At 30.7% G+C, this 22,886-nt stretch overlaps 1 long non-coding RNA gene across 1 annotated transcript; it reads right to left on the minus strand.

Moving 5' to 3' along the window:
- Positions 1–297: 297 nt before the first annotated feature.
- On the minus strand, positions 298–22,623 carry LOC143053401 (uncharacterized). The gene is made up of 2 exons (XR_012971324.1): positions 22,536–22,623; positions 298–1,497 (listed from the first exon to the last, which is right to left on the minus strand). It is a non-coding gene; the product is annotated as an uncharacterized LOC143053401 (long non-coding RNA).
- Positions 22,624–22,886: the final 263 nt, after the last annotated feature.

Consider the following 22,886-nt stretch of genomic DNA (forward strand, 5'->3'; position numbering starts at 1 on the left):
TGGGATTGACGATTTTCTGTAAGCGTGACACGTGAAAGTCAAATTATTGTGCCGAGAAAACGGGAAATAAACTCTAGCGGGACACGGGAATGTACGAAAAAATGAGATCTGCTTACCTACATAGTGTAAGCGGGATACGGGAATCTAACAAAACAGTAAGCGGGATCCGGGATCAGAACCCCCCAATGAGACCCCCTGTAAAGCGTTTGATATTGTCAATGCTCAATAAATGAACAATCTAAAGAAATTTATTTCCCGCATAATTTTAATGGTCTTTATCTCAAAACCAAGATCACAGACCTTTCCTTTTTTCATTTATTTATATATCATCAATTTAAAAAAAATAAAAGAGTAGCGAACCTCCTTAAATCCAATGAGATTTAAGATGAGAAGTAAAACGTTTATAATCCATAAATCCTTTTGCACAATGCGTACACACGTAAGGGAAGTCTCTGTTATGACAACGTCTGTGCTTCCTTAACCTTAATCGTGTTTGAAAAGCTTTGAGACAAATATCACATTCGAACGCAGCTTGACTCGCATGTTTCCTACAATGTATCTTAAAATCATAGTGTCTTTCGAATGTCTTCTTACAGTCTATACAATGATACCATTTTTTATTAGAATGAATAGGCATATGTGCCTCAAGATATTCTTGACGATTGAACTTTGCATCGCACTTCTTACATGAGAAGATTTCGACTTTATGTGCTGATAGATGCCTGTCGTAGTTAATAAAACTGTCAAACGTTTTCAAACATATATTGCAGGTTGTTGTACTACTTTTGTGAAACTGCATGTGAAGTCGTAAATGTTGGCGCATGCCAAATGCCTTCCCACAGATACGACAACCATACGGTTTGGTGTCTAGATGTTGTATCATGTGTTTGAAAAAATTTCGATGGTCTATATAGCAATTTCCGCAAATTAAGCATTTATATGGCTTGTGTGTTCTTTCATGAAGTTTAAGAAAATACCTACTTGCAAATTTTGAATGGCAAAACGAACACGGAAACAACTTAATCTGAATATGCGAGTACATATGAGCTTGAAGGTGACACTTCTGAATGAATGATTTGTCACAAACTTCACAAGTATGAGGGCGACTTTCGGAATGCATCTTTAAATGTATTCGAAATGAATGAAGTGTTCGAAAGCTTTTATTGCACCGTTTACATATCACATTCGAGGAGTGCTCCTTTTTCAGGTGGAACCGTAATTTATTACGTAGAAAGAATCCTTGGTCACAGACGACACAGTTATACGGGGCTTTCCTGTCACTATGGTTATCAAATGCTTTAACCCCATTATGTTTACAGTCATCAAGGTATTTTCTTCTTATTTCATTTCTGTATAATCCTTCATTATATGATTGATAATGACCAACTTTTAAATCGATATAAAAATCTTTTCTTTCTTTGTTTTTCTCCTTATTCATTGCAAATATCTTGCTTTTAACTCTTGAGCTGCATAAATTTTCTGTTGCTATGAGTCAACCTACAAAAAAAGGAAAGTTCATTTGATTACTACGTTGTTTATAAGTTCTAGCAGCAGTCATCATAAGCATAACAAGGGCGTGAACAGATTATAATTACAGCAAATTTAAGTCAATCTTTAGAATAGTGTTACAATGTAAGTGCTTTCGACCAATGGAATTGTTGGATTTAATGTAGCGTAATTGTAAAGAACCAATTTAATACGCGTTCAACAAGTAATGAGATTATCTTATGGTTAAAAAGGAGATTTCTATAAATGAGCATCTGCCCTGAAACAGAATCAATTCTTACAATTTGAAAAGATTTCTAATTAAATTTTTAAAACTAAAATCAATGCATGTTAAAAAAAAATACCAATAATTGCAAGACTACGCTTACTTAAAAATTACTAAAAACAAGACTATATAAAAAAAAATGTTCCGGATGTAAATATATCTTTAAAATTAAATACATTTTCATCAACTAAATTAACATGATCTTGCGAGTTCTAAAAATAGTTATTTCAAATGAACTAACTTTTGTACATATTAGAAAATTAAATTAGTCTTGAAAGTTAAAAAACAAAAACACCGAACTCTTTGGAAAATTTAAAACGAAAATTTTCTGATGCAATTGCAAAATCAAAAACACACACACTTCAAACGAATGACAATGTTTTTTTAGAGTAATTTCACAATGGCAATATAAGTAAATTTGAAAATGCTGTAAATTTAATGGTAAATTAAAAACACAAAAAATTGTTCATTTAAGGATAATTTACATTATTCAAATTATAACCATTCTGTCGTTCGTGAGTTCGACATTGATACCATTTCTACATTTAATCACATGGTGTGTTGGAAAATAATTAATAGTTTCTCCCGCTAAAAAAATATGAAAAACTCAAAACTTCTCTCAGTTTTCTGTCTGTCTTTTGGTGCCTTTTCTTAAAAGCGGATGTATCCCTTTAAATATTTCATTGAATCCCTTCAAACTAATAGTTGTCATGATATACTGGAATTACATTTTTGACGACTTAATAATATTCATATTAAAGATTTTATAACGAAATATATATTTCCGTAAAACTCGAGTTTTACTCTGCGGAAAATAAAGTAAACGATATGATCAATTATAAAAATATAAATATCTTAAATTTTGCATCGAATGCAATCCTTAACCAACATGAATTAACTTATAATTTAAAGAATAAAAAAAGACTTACATCCCCAGAAATTTAATATAAACACTATAGCCCGTATCCTATCCTCATATTCAAGTTTGATAGTCTTTTAATAAATTTTTCCCTTTTTATCACAATAAACATATTTTGATTTTGCTCAATTTCAATCAATATTATGACAATTAGCTGTGAAACTTAATTATTATAAGACACCTTTAGAAATCAATAAACTACATCTGCAGTGTATTTTTATTTTACTTTGATAAATCGTCAAATACAAAATATTAATGTTTTTGAATAATTTTGCTTCTTTCGTAGTAATTTATGTAATGTGTATTACAAACTCTAACAACAAATGGCAAAAAGTAAAATCACAAACATACCGTACTCCGAGTAAAATTCAAAACGAAAAGTCCCTAATCAGAAAAAAATCAAAAGCGTAAACACATCAAAAGAATGGATAACAACTATCATATTCCTGATGTTACTGAAGTACATTTAAAATTGGACATTAGGTAAAATGTTAAAAATGTGTAACAAGGTAAATAAAAGGTAATGGGATTAGTGATTTGACCGTGTCAGCATAAGGTCAGATATTTTATTCACAATTCTCCTTTTCAGAATCGAAAGGACTATGGATAATCTCATTGTTCGTGCACTAAAAGAACGTTACGTCATTGGTTGTATTTCCATTGTTTAGAACGTTTTAAACCAATCACAACGTTTTGATGTACGTTTTGGAAAATGTTACCCAGAATGCATTAGACTCTGAAACGGCGAATTCAAAACAACCTAATTTATTAATGAGTAGAGATTTGTATGAAAAGTGTTGTTGTTGACAATTGAAAGTCTGTTGTAGCCATTAATGTAACTCAGACTTTCAAATTACCTTTATTTGAATTATAAGCATGCTGTCTTTAATGACAATTCATTCATTTTATCATTTTGTTGTGTCAAAAAAATATAACGGGTGTGTGTCTTTAATTGTTTGTTCCAAATCAGAAATAAAACAGTTCATTTCCATTCGGTTGATGCGTTTACGCCTTTGATCTTTCTATTTGATATGAGACTTTCCGTGTTGATTGTTTCAGATTTCTGTACTTTTGTTATTTTACTTTTTGTATCATTCGCCTTTCTTCTACTGATTTATTGACAAAATCCTTAGCCAATAATGTCTGAATTAGAATGTCGTTTTTGATGATATAAATTCAGCTACCATGTATGAAATTTGAATTTCATTTAAAAAAAAAGTAACTAAATAGAACTCAAACGGACAGTAATAAGAAGCACTGGTGTTAAACTGATCATCGTAACTGCATTTACGACGATCCCAACAAGGCGGAGCCAAAAACAAGTAAAGTCGTCTTCTGCTAATTTTTCTGTGTTTTCGAGAATTACTCAGCCGCTAGGTTGATATTTACGGTATTGGTGTGTGCATGTGTTCTTAGTGCATGTTCTTGTTACCGAAATAAAAGCCATCGAAATTTTACGGAAGATCATCGTATCTCCCAGAATTGTAATCGCGACATCTCTCAGTTTTGGTCTGTCTACTTGTGCTTTTTCTTATATAACGTATTTGTCCCTTTAATTGTTCCATTAACACGGTTCGGACTATAAACACGATAAAGGTATTATGAGCTAACGGAATTACATTCAAAATGAAATATTGTAAGACAATTTCGATATATATTTCCGTAAAATATACAATGTTAGTTAAATTTCAGTTAGTTCTGCGGAAAATTAAGTATACCATATATTGAATTAAATAAATATAGATATGTTTGATTTTGCATCGTATGCGATCCTAAATCAACATTAATTAACTGATTATTTTAAGAATAAAGAAAGACTAACATCCCCAGAAATTCCATAACACTATATTCTATTTTGATATTCCAGTCTGATAGTCATTTAATGAATTTCCCTTTTTATCACAATTCACAAATTATGTTAATTTTGCGCTACCTTAATCAATATTGTGAAAACTACCGGTGAAAACTTAATTATTATAAGACACCTTTAGAAATCTACAATCTATCTACATTTTAGTTTAATAAATCGTAAAACCTTTAATAATATAAATGATTTTAGATAACGTTGCTTCTTTCGTAGTGTGAATTTATGTTTATCAGCTTAATCGAAGAGTGATAAAAATGACATCAAGCTTTATAATGCCACATGTGGAGCAGAATCTGCTTACCCTTCAGGAGCACCTGAGAGCACCCCTAATTTTTGGTGGGGTTCGTGTTGTTTATGTTTTAGTTTTCTATGTTGTGTCATGTGTACTTTTGTTTATCTGTTTGTCCTTTTCATTTTAAGCCATGGCGTTGTCAGATTATATTCGATTTATGAGTTTGACTGTCCCTTTGGTATCTTTCGTCCCTCTTTTATAAACTGTGTGCTTTCGGAGAGCCTTTTGTATTTACTTCTATCTTAAACGGGGGTCAAAATGCTGATTCAAAAATAACATAAACGGTACCAATTTTTGCTGCACCATATGCGCATTTCGAAAATCAATGTCTATTCAGTGATGATCGTGGCCAAATAATTGAAAATCCAAAGCTTATTAGAAGCATGAAGACATATAAAAAAGGGAAAAAAGTAAAACCAAAGCCAGGCAAGGAATCAGAGCTTTACACGAGGGAGATGCCTTCCTTAATTTTATAGCTTTTGTAACAGCAAATTTTATAACACAAAATCGTATTTTCAACTGCAATTGCTTTTAAATTCTATGTTTGAAATTATAAACCTATTAATTAAATTATACCCCGTGGAAGCAAATGCATTTTTTTCAATTTAGAAATGAACATAAGTTAAAAGTTAATTCTTAGTTATGGTTAGAATGTATATACGTAAAAAAGGTTCACTCACATTGTACTTGCTATTCTCCAACTATAATAACAATTTGGATGTATGTTATCCCTACAATCGCCTATTTGACAGACGGTTATATCTTTGTCAAAATAACTAAAGGCTTAATATAATAACACACCCTTTAAATTCACTATATTAAATGTTTAAAACCTGACAAATTGATTGGTTTTAAATTTTAGATAAATTCAAATATAATCGGTGGAAAAAAGAATAATCGACAGTAGGAATCATTTATATCTACAAAAGAGGGGCAAAAGATACCAAAACTCATAGATCAAAAATAAACTGACCACGCCATGGCTAAAATAATAAAAAAGACTAACAGACAAATAATAGTACGTAAGATACAACATAGAACAATAAAAACTAGTGTTGCACGAACCAACCAAAATCTGGGGGTGATCTCAGGTGCTACGGAAGGGCAAGCAGATCCTGTTCCAGGTGTACAAGCTTACAGTACACACTGTATGGCTTTCAAACAATATAGACAGACGTTGTCAAAGGTACATCCAAGTAGAAAACCATAGTGTTAACTTTTTAATTGAATAGAATAACATTTTGTGGGTAGTTATTTAAACATTGTACAATGAAAAGGATTCTTTGAAAAAATGTAATTTGATAGAAACAAAGTTTTAGTTCAGAAAGTCTTCTTTATATAAGTTTTTTTAAATATCTCAAAAAAGTGCACTTTTAGTCATCTTTATCACATATGTCCACATATACATGAAAATATTGTTTAAGCGTTAAAATACGCCTTACCATTGTCAAATAATGAAATTTACCCAAAAAGTTATTTTTTGAAAATTGTCTTTTCATTAAATTCATGTAAAATTAAAACAACTTCTTTGATGTTTTTTTCTGCTTTGCATATGCATTGTATTCATTATGCAAAAGGTGCAGTGAGAGTAAAAATATTTTTTTTGAAATCGTTAATAAAAAGACAGTTCTTCAAATTAATACCTGTTGGTTTAACGTTTTGTCAAAAGTTGCATTTTGATTACATAATCGAAGTCTTTCATCAAAAATAAAATTAACATAAGACGGGTTAGATTTCGTTCAAGATTTTCTTATAGAGCGAATTATATAACGTTATTATATATCGTAAATTCCATGAGGGAGATTAAATGAAATCTTAACAAGAAACATGCTCAACGGACGGTTCAGAATTTACACAATTTGGGGTTGACTAGTTTGCATATAGAATGTATTTGTCATGTTTGTATTATACTAATTTTCAAATTAAATTGAATAATGTATAATGATATAATTTTTGTGGAGATGTTTTAAGTACAAAAAAAAAAACCTTTCACTTCTTGTCTAAATTTTTTTTTTTTTTTCACCGTCAAAGATTATTATAATACTAAGTCCATTCACTTCTAGACGTACTTTATTTTAATTTTTAGTTTAACTTTATTCAGTCTTGTTTAGAAAAACAGCGCGTGTCAAATACACAATGTTAAAAAGCCTTGTATCAATAATGAGCTTATAAACATGACAATACATACAAATAAGAAGAAAAGCTTGACCAACATAAAACACAATTAAAAACACACAAAGAAATGTAATCTAATCGTTCTCAATTACGTAAGCTCTTTGATAAAGAAGAATTTCATTTGCAGGTTTAGTTTCTGATTTAACTAATGAAACAACATTTTATTAAATTCAAGAATCTGACGCAATTTCCTGGATAAACCTTCACCAGGAACACTCCAGTCGATTATTTGAGGTCAACGGATGTATAATAATGATCAAGCATTCTGAAAATAATCAGTTCATAGACAACTTTTGAGATCTTTGCATTTCCGTCAAAAATTTTTGTCTTGTGAACATCGTTTGTGTGTTTAGGGGCATCGTCACTTCTTTTCCATGTTAAACAAGTAGTTGAAAGAAGATAATGCTGTTTTATTCAAAAACATTATTCTATGATTGATAGTCAGCACTGCTGTTATTAGGGACTTGTGGTAAAGTTCCTAAGGGGAAAAAAAATTATTTCTATTTAATCCTGCACAATGACGAAGACATTTAATAAACTTTAATACTGTAGGGATACAGGCAATCCCCTCTGTCTGGAAAATGACATCAGAAAGGCGCGCGTAATTGGTGAACTTTTCCGATGAAGAACATAACTTGAAAGTTTATTGTCTGAGAAATTTTCAAAATGGAATTTAAATTTAAGCCATAGTAAACGTTTAGTTAGAGTAAAGTTTCTTTGTTGAATTCAATAACGAAAAGGACAAACAAATTGGTATCATTTTATTAAAAAAAAGTAACATAAAATGCAAATGCAACGATTAATTGCTTTAAACATAATGAGAAATACAAAAGCAAACACCTACATGCAAGATAAGGATGACTTTGAAATATTTTATATTCAGGATGTCACCCTTCACTTCTTGCGATTATATTATTAAAATATCTATTTATTTAAAAAAATTTGCTTCCGGTTTAAAAAAAAATACTTTCAAAACCACTACCCTCCCACTCCCAGAACAAACCATTAAGTCAACTTGTAGGCGTATTATAACTGTTATAACTACCAGTTTGTAGTTTGCTCTCGATTAACACAAATATATCATCTGATTATCAATCACATACTTATTAATGGGAAAGTGGTCGTGTTTGCAATTTCGCTTTTACATACATGATGGATGCATCTCATTAATAACTTAAGCAAACAAGTCCTTCATGGGACTAAAGTGGTTGTGTTAGCTCAGTCTATTTTAAAAGGAGTGTTCTTACATTAATTTTTACTGTATTCCTGTTATGTATTGTTGTCCTTTTAGCAGTATTTGTAACATTACCATTAAGCACGAGGTTTGACTATCTCACCATTTATTCTGAAAATGTACTGATGCAAGAGAGTATTATTTTCTTAAGCTAACAACTCCTTTTAGCAGTATTTTTTTAACCTTATCATTAAGCACAAGGTTTAGCGAGTCATAAAACCAAACTCAACCCACCATTTTTTCTTAAAATGATCTGTACGTTCCACGAGTGGAATATGGCATTTTATTTTGCCCTTCAGTGCTTCTGTTCCGTTGTTTTCTTATTGTTCCGTTGTTTTCTTATAATAGTTGATGTTTTTCCCTCGTCACTGATGAGTCTTTTTTTGGGCGAAACACGCGTCTGGCGTATTGGGTTATAATCCTGGTATCTTTTATAAATAATTAGATTGTAACTGATTTTTTTTCTATAAATCGATTTATGACTTTTGAATAGAGGTATACTACTTGTGCCCTTATTTACATATATGATCGATGAATCCGATTAATAACTCAAGAAATGCTCATTCATGTGACTAAGGCGGTCGTGTTTGCAATGTGTACTTTACATATCAGAACAATACATGGTTCTATAATAGCTTGTGGTTTATATCTGTGCTTCAGATACAATCAAATGACATTTCCGGTTTCTTAAAAGTTTTTGCCTTAGAACATATAACATTTTTAATACCAATGTAATATTTGAAATAAAAATAGTCCGACTTGTTTTTCTCGTTATCACCTAATATGTAAATAATCAAAGTATTGAATAAAAACTTATTTTGGTGTAAGCAATGTTTTATTATGAATAATACAAAAATATTAATATAAACACATTCACAATTGGGATTCAGAAACAAGCAACAAGTGCTTATGTTTATCCTTCTCATTGGAGACTTACTTTATTAGAAAAGTTAATACAAACAATAAATTAGCAGCATTCTATAACAAAAAAGTAAAATCACAAAAATACTGAACCCTGAGAAAAAATCAATCATAAAGTCCATAATCAAATTGCAAAATCAAATAACAAAGCACATCAAACGAATGGACAACAACTGTCATATTACTGACTTGGTACAGGCATTTTCAAATGTAGAAAATGGTGGTTTAAACCTGGTTTTATAGCGCTAAATCTCGCACTTATATGACAGTTGCGTCAAATTCCTATTATATCCTGAACTACATAATCCACTTTCAAGGTTTATCATGGTTAAAATATTTCTTATTTCTCGTATTGCAAATAAATATCTACAAAGGTTACGGGAACATCAATAATCGTTTTATACTTTACAATTGTGTTTTCAATATGTTATGATATTTCTTATTTCTTGTTTTGCAAATAAATATCTAAAAAGATTACAGGAACAAATGTGTTTTTAACATAAGTTCACACCAAGTATAGCAGATCTATCATAATGAAACGCTAACACTATATATCAAGACAATATATTCATCTACGACTAATTTGTCTTGTTATATGTACAGATCTGTCTTGATAGAGCATTAATGATTTACTTAAACACATTTTGTCAGTTTTTTAAAGATACAATCATCAATGTACCTTTTTTACGTTCACACTTAAACCCGTTAGGTGGTGTTGTATTAGATACGTGTTACCTCTACAGACAGATGTCAGAGCTATGTCACATGTATGAATACCAGATGTATGAATACCAGGACAGGAGACAGGAGAGGTCACATGTAATTCTTTCATTTATAGAATAATATTATTATTTGTAGAAAATGATTCCTTGTGAAAATATTCGCCACCGTTTTTATTCCGTCAATACCCGGCCTTGTTACGTCATTTTTATCATTCGTGGACAGTAGTGTTGATATTATTTAACAAGTAGCAGGTCAAGGATTTTGCTGATTTTGGTGATTCTCACATACATTATAATTATTATAATTGGTAGATAATTATTCCTTGTTAAATGATCACAAACGTTTATATCCCATCAATACCCGACCTTAACATTCACCTTCAGTAATTGGAATATTATATTACAGGATGCAGGCCCTGTAAAGAATGTTTATTATTCAATTTGTTTTAATTTATATAAAAATAACTATTCCAAAATGAATATTCTGCACGTCCTACTATTTGACGATTAGCAATTGAGGTGAGCGGGTGCGTTCGTATAATTAATTGCATTGAATAAATTCATGTTAAAGGGAATGTTAACGTTCTTGTTGTTAGTGGCTAGACTAGGGAACAGTACCATAATTCTAACTTTCAACAACCAAAAACCATGTAAAAGAATTAAAAACAAACAAGCACAATCAGTGGCTGTTAGCTTCTATGTCATTTGGTCTCTTGTGGAGAGCTTTCTCGTTTGCATCAATACCACATTTTCTTATTTTTATATTATTTTACGTTTTACAAATCACAACTTTTCTTTTTACAAATGAATATCCTTTATTCTTCAAATTGCTTATTACAACTTTACTTCATTGTTCAAGCTTCAATAAAATATCGCCGTGAAATACTTTCTGAGTGTCCAGAAAAATACACAAAATATAATAAAATATAAACATTTTTTTCCAACAATGATATCAATTTTTTATAAATTTATGAAAAAAAATTTTGAGATACTGTTTTGTTCTCATTCATAAACCTTCGTACCTACTTTATAAACATAGCATACACATCAAAAAAATTCAGTTTTTGCTCGAATACATAGTACGACTATAAAACCTATAATTTTCAAGAAATAATTAAAACCGTTATGCAAATCACAACTTACCTTAGTTAAGATCGGTCGTCCGTCTAACAAGGAAGCACAAAGTAGTTTGCATTACAATAACTGAAGGCAAATTTTAACAGTTATAATCAATAAACGTGTAAGCTGCTTTCATCACATACTTTAAACATAAAGTTCAAATATCAATCCTATAAAATTTTCATTGTTTGTAAAAGGAATTAACCTCTAACGTGTATGTAGTAAATGAGGACAAAACTTCAATTTACGTTTAATAATTCAATTGAGGTCATAACATCATAACCACATAAATTGATAACCAGATGTCGTATGGTTGACCGAGGGTTGACCACAATGAAACTATTTTCCGACAAAGAACGGTGTAAGAACAAGAGTAAATGAACTCATAATAGATACCAAGATTAAAATTGTGTACTCTAGACGCGCGTTTTGTCTAAAATGGCTAACAAAAGACTAACAAAAAATAGTACACAACACACAACATAAAAAACTGAGGACTTAGGTGTTATACCACCATTGTTTTCGCCTATAAGTCTTTGCCAAATTTTGACTTTTCTAAAAGAATGTGCAGAATTTCTTTCTGTTTAAAAATTTCTAGACATGAGTAGAATTGTATCCTATAAAAAATGTGGTATGATTGCCAATAAGACAACTCTCCACATGAGACCAAATTAACACAGAAATCAAGAACTATAGGTCACCGTAAGGCCTTCAACAACGAGCAAAACCAATGTACTACAGACAAAATTGCATATCACATTTCATTGCATATCAGATAATAACTATCATTGAAATTTAACGATTCAAATGTTCACCTCTTATTTGCATGTGTACAAGTTTTAGTTATCATGTAACTTAAGTTTCTAAATATTCTGAAGAAACATTAAATATAAAAGAATGGTGCTTTGAAACACCCAAGATATATATTCCTTACAATATATATTTTACTGCATTGAAATGCAGGATTAATTTCCATCAACTGTTAAATACCAGGGAATATTTTTCGACCATTTTTCGTATGCAACCGGGTGTGACGTACTATGATTTGATGGTATTACACCTTAAGCAAGGAATATGAAACATCAATACAATATATCCCTAACATGGAATAAACCGGATTGAAATGCAAAACACTTTCTGTTCTGGCAATGCTACGTTTCAAAACTTATGCATCCTAGGTAATATTTTCAAAAGTGTACAACAAGACGTCGTGATTGGTTAAAAATGTCATAAACAATAGAATGTCAACCAATAACGTGACGTTTTGGGGTACCAACAATGAAAGTTCTTTAGATTCCAAAACGGGCAATTATCAAATCAGCCCATTAAATGTAACCTTCAAGTTTATGAAGGTGTGTATCATATCGACACAATCGAAGGATTTTGAAAGTTTTTTTAAACAGATTGTATACCGGAGCATGTCCTATTCGTGTACGCGAAGCGTGATCACGAGATGTACATTTCATTTAGATTGTGCCACAATGAAAATACTATTCCAAGACAAGCTTTACAGGCTTATGTTTTTTCTACCATTTACAATTTGAAAGGCAACACAAAAGGGAACTTCTAGTTATAGCATATCAAAGAAAACACCGTATAAACAACCTCAATTTATTTAGGTTGACATGCATTTGAAATCAATCAATAAAAATGTCCTTACTAATAAAAGAAGTCACAGCTGACAAATATGGTATAATCATATTAATAACATCGGTCTTTTCGATACGTTGCAATTAATTTATTCAAAATGTGTTGTAGAAGTATGCTTCAATATCCTTTCTTAAAAACTTACTTAATATATAAAAAAAAATAATTTGAGAACTTATAGATATAAGGCATCGTTTTTATACACTCATCATAGATACCAGGCAGTAAATCTTAGATAGAAGACAAATAGTTCTAATTTTGCTATGTGTATCTAGTTTTTACAAAATCTTTAAGTCAAGACTGATGCGCTCTGTTTCAGGTGGCAGTGTCGGGGTCAATCAATTATTGCCGAATTATGACAAGCCAATGCAATTTAGTATGTAGTTGTATTTTCATTTTCATACAGTTTTATTGACCCAAAATCTTCAATCATGGTTCATGTCTGCATTGTTGACAATTCAAAGTAGTATTATTTTGATTTGAACATATTCATCATAACATCACAGTCATTTAAGGGCGAGCCATATCTTTGTGTCAACAGCTAATCGTTAAGATGATAAATTATCATAGTATCAAGTTATGGACATTTTAATTTACGTTTACATTTAAACCGATAAACATTGTGTTACATTAAAATAGTTATTTATGACATGGCTGTCTCACAGCAAACGAAGCAAAAGGTGTCATTGTATTTTATTCTCACACACACTGTATATCTAATGTTGGCAGGAAATAATTCCATTTGAAAATGTTCACAAACGTTAATATCCCATAGATTCCACCCTTTTCTACCATTCAGTCACCCAGTAAATAATAATTTGGGTATTATATTACAGGATACAGACCATATCAAGAATTTTATCATTCAATCTTATTTTATCCATTGTATGATTTAATAAAGGCAACAGTAGTATACCGCTGTTCAAAACTCGTAAATCTATGGACAAAAAACAAAATTGGGGTAACAAACCAAAACTGAGGGAAACGCATTAAATACTGTATAAGAGGAGAACAACGATACAACATTAAAATGTAACACACACAGAAATGGACTAAGCATTAGACAACATCCGATGAAAATAACAAATATAACATTAAAACCAAATACATGAGTTTGGGATAGAAAAGTACCGTGACACGTCTCATAGTAATGTGAATTCACACTAAAATATAAGAGAAAACAAACGACACAACGGAAACACAACGTAAAAATGTTACACACACAGAAACGAACTATGATATAACAATGGCCATTTTCCTGACTTGGTACATGACATTTTTAAAGAAACAAAATGGTGGGTTGAACCTGGTTTTGTGGCATGCCAAACCTCGCACTTTAATGGCAATGTTAAATATAACATTAGAAGGACTACAATACAAATAAATAGGAGAACGTATTAGGCAAAGAAACACATGAATAATAGATAACAAAAGGAATCGGGTTTAAACTCCAATACGCTAAAAACGCGCCTCGTCCACACAAGACTTACCAGCGACGCCCAGATATAAAAATTCGAAAGTCAAAAAAAGTACAAAATTGTACAGCACTGAGGATCAAAAGTTGAAAACGGTTGTGCCAAATACGGCCAGGGTTTTCTGCTTGTGATAAGAACACATTCCAAACACATTCTTGTTATTTAAACCATTCCAAAATGAATAATGCATGTTTTATAATTCTAGGATGAGCGATTTAACTGGGCGGGTGTGTTCGTATGTTTAATAGCATTTTATTTATTCATGTTTACGGGAAGGTTTACTTTCTTGTAGTAAGACTCGTCACGGGCACCCTGAGGAACCGGATGAGAAAATGTTCTCATTAGATCTATGCCAATACAGTATGCTAAATTTAAAAAAAAAGAGCCATTGAGGTAAAATTTGGGATAGAAATTTGGAATTTGTCAAAGAAACAACAACTGGACCAAAGATCAGAAAACAATCGTAGTTACTAATTGGTAGCATACATGTTTATACTTCATTTAAATAGTAAGTGGTTGGTCTCGCTTTTACAATTTTTTAGACATTTGCTAAGAACACTTTTGCATAAAAATTGTATTTAGAAACCTACAGTCGTCAAAACTGAAGGATTTTTATGTACGTATGTTTAAATTGGCATTACTGTAAAATAACATACAGTTCGGAAGACATTATTTAGCAATACAACAATATTTCTAGTGAACAGTATGTGATGTTCCTAGAAACAGTTTAAAAAATTTCATACTAGAACTAGCAAATAAATAGCAAAGAGTACCAACATAAAGAAACAAAGCTAAAGTAATTGTCCATTAACCAGGTAACCCTTGTTTTTTTTTGTCCCTTATTCCTAAATGATTGAGTCATAACTTCATAACTCCAAACCTAACCATCCTTTTGTGGTGTGAAAACTTGCTATACAATACAGGCAATTCTATACACTGTTCCACAAGTTATTGTCTGGACACTAGAAAAAATTTATTTAGGCCCCTTGTATACCCCTTATTCCATAACCGAAGGAACCATAACACCCAAAATCAATCCAAACCTCCCTTTTTGTGATTTCAAACTTTGTGTTTTAATTTCAAAGATTTATATTTACTAATACTTAATTTATTGGCAAATTTCCAATTAGGCTAAAATAATTGGCAAATTTCCATTAATACTTAAGTTATTGGCAAATTTCCAATGGAGTTTATTAATACTGAAGTTATATATATTTGGAAATTTCAAATACATTTATCTAAAAGTAGTGTGAAGTAGTTCAAACATTAATTTTGGAAAACCTCCCTTACACTGCTTTGAAATTGTCTTAACTGTCCTTTAACCAGACAAGAGTGCACACGCTGAAATGTCCCGCCTTCTTTACTAATCATTGATATTATTTTGATACTCCTAAATATAAAGCTTTATTACAACTGTCACATAAACTTAACATTAATCAAGAAAACGAAACTTTGACCAATGAGCCATGAAAATGAGGTCAAGGTTAGATGAACCATGCCAGGCAGGCATGTACAGCTAACAATTCTTCCATACAACAAAGATAGTTGACCTAATGCTTATAGTTTAGAAAAAACAGACAAAAAAAAAACAAAAAACTTAACACTGAGTAATAAACCGTGAAAATGAGGTCAAGGTCAAACTAAAACTGCTCGACTGACATATATATCATAAACTATTTCTTTACACCAAATGTTGTTGACCTATTGCATATAGTATTAGAAAAAAAGACCAAAACTCAAAAAACTTAATTTTGACCACAGAACCATGAAAATGAGGTCAAGGTTCAGATGACATCTGCCAGCTAAACATGTTCACCTAACAATCATTCCATACACTAAATATAGTAGACCTATTGTATACAGCATAAGAAAAACAGACCAAAACACAAAACTTAACTTTAACCACTGAACCCTGAAAATGTGACCAAGGTCAGATGACACCTGCCAGTTGGATATGAAAACCTTACAGTCCTTCCATACACCGAATATACTAGACCTATTGCTTATAGTATCTGAGATATGGACTTGACCACCAAAACTTAACTGTGTTCACTGATCCATGAAATGAGGTTGAGGTCAAGAAAAAACTGACTGAAAGTCATGAGGACCTTACAAGGTACGCACATATCAAATATAGTCATCGTATTACTTATAATAATAAAGAATTTAACATTACAAAAAATCTAAACTTTTCATGCAGTCACTTAACCATGAAAATGAGGTCAAGGACAAACAAAATGTGACTGATGGATACTTCGTAACATGAGATATTTATATACAAAGTATGAAACATCCAGGTCTTCCACCTTTTAAAATATAAAGCTTTTAAGAAGTTAGCTAACGCCGCCGGATCACTATCTCTATGTCGAGCTTTCTGCGACAAAAGTCGCAGGCTCGACAAAAAAACCTTGTTTTCACCTTTTTTTGCCCCTAATTCATAAATGGTTTGAGCCATAACCCCCGAAGTCAAGTCGAACCATCCCTTTAAGTATGGAATCTTGTGGTATAATTTCAGAAGGATTCATACACTTTTACACAAGTTATTGTCTTGAAACTACAACAATGTTTGTGTTTGGCCCCTTTTTGGCCCTTTATTCCTAGACTGTTTCCCCCATAACTCTAAAATAAATCCCTACCTTCTACTTAAGGTATTAAACATTGTGGTACAATATCAGATGAATTAAAATACTTATATACAACTTATCGTCCTCAAACTAGATAAATGCTTGTTTTGGGCCCCTTTGGTCCCTCATTCCTAAACCTTAGGACCACAACCCCCAAAGTCAATCCCAAGCTTCCTTTTGTGGTTATGAACATTGTGTTAAACGTTTATTCATTCCTATTTTCTTATACTAAAGTTATTATCCGGAAACCATCCGTCTTCGGACGACGCTGACGACGACGACGTTATACCAATATACGACCGCAGATACAAGATTTTTAATTTACAATGTTTAAATCTTTCTCTAAACATAAATTGAATAGGTGAAAGAATTTAAAAACAAACGCACACATTCAGCGCTTAAGTTGATTTTTCTATTGTTGCATATTAGTTATTTCATGTGGTCTTTTGTGGAGACTTGTTTCGTTGGCGGTAACACTTGTACCGCATCTTCTTATGCAAATATTCAACAGTTATAATCAATAAAAGTGTAAGCTGCTTTCATCGTCTACATTAAACATGAAGTTCAAATGTCAATTCTATTTAATGGTCATTGTTTGTAAAAGGAATTAATCTTCAAAATGTGTGTTTAGTAAATGAGGATAAATATATCTTAATGCTACTCCGATTTACGTTCAATAATTTACTAGATGTCAAAAAGTCATAATTATAGAAGTTGATAAGCAGATGTGGTATAAATGACCACAATGAGAAACTATCCGACACAGAACAATGATAAATAACCTAATAATATATACAAAGATTAAAATGGTGTACTTAAGACTCGCATTTCGTCCTGGCAAATATTAAATCAGGCAATAAAATGCAACTTTCAATTTTATTAAGGTTTCTATCATTTCGACACAATCGAAGGATTACTATTTCAAGACGACAAGCGTTACAAGACTGAATCAGCGGCTTATGTATTTTTTCCGAGTAGTTACAACTTTAGAGGCAACACAAAAAGAAACCACGAGCATATCAAAGGAAAATGCCATTTAAACAACTGCACTTCATTCAGGTTGAGATGCACCTGTAATTAAATAATGAAAATGTCCTCACTAATACAAGAAGTCACAACAGACCATATGGGATATTCATATTAATAACATTGGTCTTTGAAATACGTAGCAACTAATTTAGTTAGTGTTACAGAAGTATGATTATATATCCTTTCCATATAAAGTACTAATAAAGAAATAAATTATTTTCTACATTTGAAAATGCCTGTACCAAGTCAGGAATATGACAGTTCTTGTCTATTCGTTTTTGATGCGTATTGTTATTTGATTTTGCCATGTGATTATTGACTTTCTGAATTGATTTTCCTCTAAGTTCAGTATTTTTGTGATTTTACTTTTTTAATTGGGAGTTGACAGATACAAGACATTGTATTAGATAAATTCATCATATATAATAAAAATTTGAAAAGAAGACAGATAAATATGAAAACAAAGATTTTGATATATAGTTTTTGTATCGCCTCGATAAAGAGATTTAAGCACACTGTTTCTGGTGGCAGTGCCGGTGTCAGTTATTTATTAATCCTTGCTTAAATAAGTTTAGGTAATCGTGATTATCAAATGCATTTTAGTATGCAATGTGTTACCTTTGGTATTTTTTTTTTTTTATGATTTTCATTGAGGTTATTTGATCCTTGATCTTCAATTATGGATGATGTCTGCATGGTTAACAAATCAAAGTATTACTATTTTGAATTGAATAATTGCATTATATAATCAAAATTACATAAAAGCGGACCATATATTTGTGTCAATAGGTTATCATTAAGATGATAAATTATCCTGTTGTCAATTTATGGACATTTTTGTTTAACATTTACTTTTAAACCTATTAAAATAGTGTTGCATTAAAGTAGTTTAATATGACATGTCTGTCTCACAGTAAACGAATCAAAATGTGTATTTTTTTTCATTCTAACATAAGTTGTATATCATTATTGTTGGAAGAAGCTTACTCCGTGTGAAAAATGTTCTCAAACGTTTATATCCTGTCAAAATCCGACCCTGTTCCACCTTTTTTTTTTGGCATTCAAGCTCAGTAATGTGAATACAATATTACAGGATGCACACCCTATTAAGGATTTTATGACTCTATCTCATTTTATCCAGTGTATGACTTAAACCATTCAAAATGAATATTATGCACGTTTTATAATTTTAAGATGAGCGGATGTGTTCGTATGTTTTATTGCATTGTATTAATTAATGTTTAAGGGAAGGTTAACTTTCTGGCAGTAAGTCCCGTCGCGGCTACGATAAGGAACTGAGTATGAAATGATTGCATTAAATCTGTCCCGATACAGTGTGCTAACTATCCGCTAAAGATGCGTACACGTAGCATACATGTATACTAAACGTATATAGAATAGATGTTTGGTCTAATATTTGCATTTATTGCAAATTTTCTAGTCTTTGTTGAGAGTATATTGGAAACCACCAATCGTCAAAAATGCATTTGTATGAGCATTACTAGGGGGAATAATGCAACGGTATTTGTAATGAGATAAACTTGTCATCATTTACAATAGTTTCGGGTTGACAAATAAATAAAGCAAAACCATGAATTTCAAGAGATTTTTCAAGCGATCATGTGTTTTGTCCGTTATACACATCTGGTCGATGGATGATCCGAAAGCTCAATTTTTCATAAGCGTGCTTCAGATTAAATGAAATATCATTTTTTTTTGTCATATAAAATATTTAATTTACAATATTTATCACTTTTGTCAAACAATAGATATGTCAAAGAATTTAAAACAAAAACACAATCAGTGGTAACCTCAATTTTACCACAGTTTTCAATTAGTTATGCCATTTGTGCAAAACATAAATTACCTTAGTTAAGATCAGACGTCCTTCTAACAATACAGCACAAGGTATGTTGTTCATAATAACTGAACGCAAGTTTTCAATGGTTATTATCAATAAACGTTTAAGCTGCTTATATAACCAACTTTTAACATGAACTGATTTGATTTTAATTGTTTGTAAAATTAATGAACCTTCTTAATGTGTGAATATATAAAAGGAGGACAACAATATCTTAATGCTATTAACGTCTTATATTCAAATGAAGGTCACAAACGCGGAAATATAGCAATAACCATTTTCCCATGTGTATAATTTACAATGAGACACCTAATTTGATTTCAACATTTGCATAATACTATTAAGATACCAAAAAGACAATTCACATCTTTGTGTCAATAGTTAATTACCAAGATAATACATATTCATTTCTTACATTGAACACATGTTACTAAGAGGTATAACATGAATCAGATAATAACATTAATTTGCATAAATTTTCACGGTGAAAGACTTTAAAAAATACTGGTGAATAGACTACTCGTTTAAAAAGTCAAATATCACAAAAATATCGAACGCAGAGGAAAATTCAAAATGGAAAAATCAAACGAATGGTTAACAACTGTCATATTCCTGACTTGGTAAAGGCATTTACTTAAAAAAGAAAATGGTGGATAGGACCTGCATTAATAGCAAGCTTAACCTCTGACGTGTGTGACGGTTGCATCAAATTTAAGGGTTACACCTTTTACCATCAGGAGTGTTATAATCTATTGATTTGGCCCCTCTTATAAATCCACGAAAGAATTATTAGATATTTACTTGAAAATGCATAAATGTTTAAAAAATCGAATTCGCTATATGTTATTACATATTATTTGATTTAAATTCTTTACAATTTTTAGTCGACCTTTTCGCTAAATTTTGTATATTCTATTTAGTGTCTTGTTGATTTTTGAACACCCGAGTATTTGAGATCAATCTCGGGATCCGGTGGCTTTGGTGTTGCTCAGTCTTAGTTTTTATATTGTGCTTTGTAAACTGTTAGTTTTCATTTGTTCGTTTTTAGAGTATGGCATTGCAATGCTTTGTCACTTTGTTTTAGTCTAATGAGTTTCGAATAATCTGTTGAAAAGCACTTATATTTGAGGTATTTCACTTAATTGGTTTTAGTTTGTAAGACGAATATGTTTTCTCTGAATCAATTTATGTATTTTGAACACCGGTATAATACTGTTGCCTTTATTAAGTGGGCTTACAATAATCAAAAAATTGATAAAAATCCTTACCCTGAATTCCTTGTCCTACTTTTTTTTTAATTTTTCTTCCACAAGTAGTCTTGATCTTCAATGATTGTGTCATGTCTGTTCAAGATTTCAACTAATCGCAAATTTCCCAACACGTCACGATTTCCCTATTTTTCAAAAGATAACCAAGTGCTAGTTTTTAATGCTGTGACAAAGTTTCTTTAAATTACAAATCATGATATCTTTTTTTCAAAACAAAAGACATATAAACATAATATAGATCGTTTTTGGATGTGTCACATATTGGGCATTGATTTTAAAAACTGAAATCTGTTTCTTTAAAATATACTAGTAACATATATGATACAATTAAACGTGATAAGAGACGATAGTGCTGTCATTTTTGTTTTCTCATATCAAATGATTATATCTTATGTAATATTGACCTTAAACGGCAAGATATTAGACGATAGTGCTGTCATAAGGGTTTTTCTAAAATTAAATGATTATATCTACTGCAATATTTACCTTAGAAGATATTTGGTTTTCTAATGGATTGTTATGCTATATAAACATTGGTTCTGATTATCAAATTGCAGCAAATTGGACATTTGTGTTTTATTTGTTATAAAATAATCTTTCTTTGCTGTAGGGGAAAGATGATATCCAAATAATGTTGTTGAGCTTTTCTTTATAAATTATTTATGTTTGTTTGAAGAATTTAATAAGAACATACAATCGTTTGACCAAGATGATATAATCATGAATACAATACCTGACCATTTACTGTCACGGTCAAAGGATTCTCGCCCAAACCTTTTATTTACCTTGATTATATTTACTGAAGATTAAATCTCAAACATTGAGACCACTATAATACGCTATAATAAACATATGTTATAAAAGTCCCAGATTAAACCTTAGACCTGCAGACCACTATAATACGCTATAATACACAAAATTTAATGTAATAAAAGTCCCAGATTTAACCTAATGAACATCTTTTTTTATCTCTAGAAATAATTATGACAATTATTGTCAGAGATGGCACACTATATAATTGAAGGTATATCAAAAAAATGAAAACCGGAATCAAAACACATAATTTTAACATTCTTTTTTTATACAGACTATACCTTTCTTTAATTTGTTGCTCAATCGATACAATATTTATTCATAATTCCTTATTCCGGAAATTATCAGGCAATACGAATAGAAGAAGTTAAGATGTGGTAATGTATGTTATATGTGGTATTAATCCTCAATTTCTACAGGTTTTTGTTTATCTGTGCTGAGATGAAATTAAATCCTGTTTTCATTTGTCATGAAATTCAAATTTTATAAGGTTTGTAATTTTCAGACATCATTAAATCTATTTTTTAGTCCTAAGCGTCAATTATTGTCCTTTGGATTGCTTGGATATTTGTCTCCATGGTAACACTACAACATGTATTGACTTTTTCTAAAAATTTGAATATTTTTTTCATTTATTCAAACATATGAACAACATGTACAACAATAAAATAAAAAGTATGATTTTCCTCTTGAAATTCATTCAATAAATTTTGAAGAACCAATTCTAATGAATAATATATATGTAAATTGTCGGTTTTTTATCGTCCTTACAAATCAATATTGTTAATATAAACTGACCTTTCTAGAAAATGACCATTCCTTTATCATGACAAATCCAGAAACTAGAGAAAAATACAATTATGGAACGCAAATTATTCAACCGTATCTGTCAATATACCTGTAATAAGCTTCTTGTATTGTGTACCACAAGTATACATATAGTTTTAAACTTTTACGCATTAAATGTTTATTGTGTGTTAAAGAAATGAAAATATAACTCTTACATATTAAATAATTATTTTGTTTGTTAAATGAAGGAAAATATAACTCTTACATATTAAATAATTATTTTTGTTTGTTAAATGAAGGAAAATATGACTGTTACATATTAAATGTTTATTTCGTTTGTAAAAGGAATGAATGTATAAC

The sequence above is a fragment of the Mytilus galloprovincialis genome, chromosome 12, assembly GCF_965363235.1.
Source record: "Mytilus galloprovincialis chromosome 12, xbMytGall1.hap1.1, whole genome shotgun sequence".
NCBI lineage: Eukaryota > Metazoa > Mollusca > Bivalvia > Mytilida > Mytilidae > Mytilus > Mytilus galloprovincialis.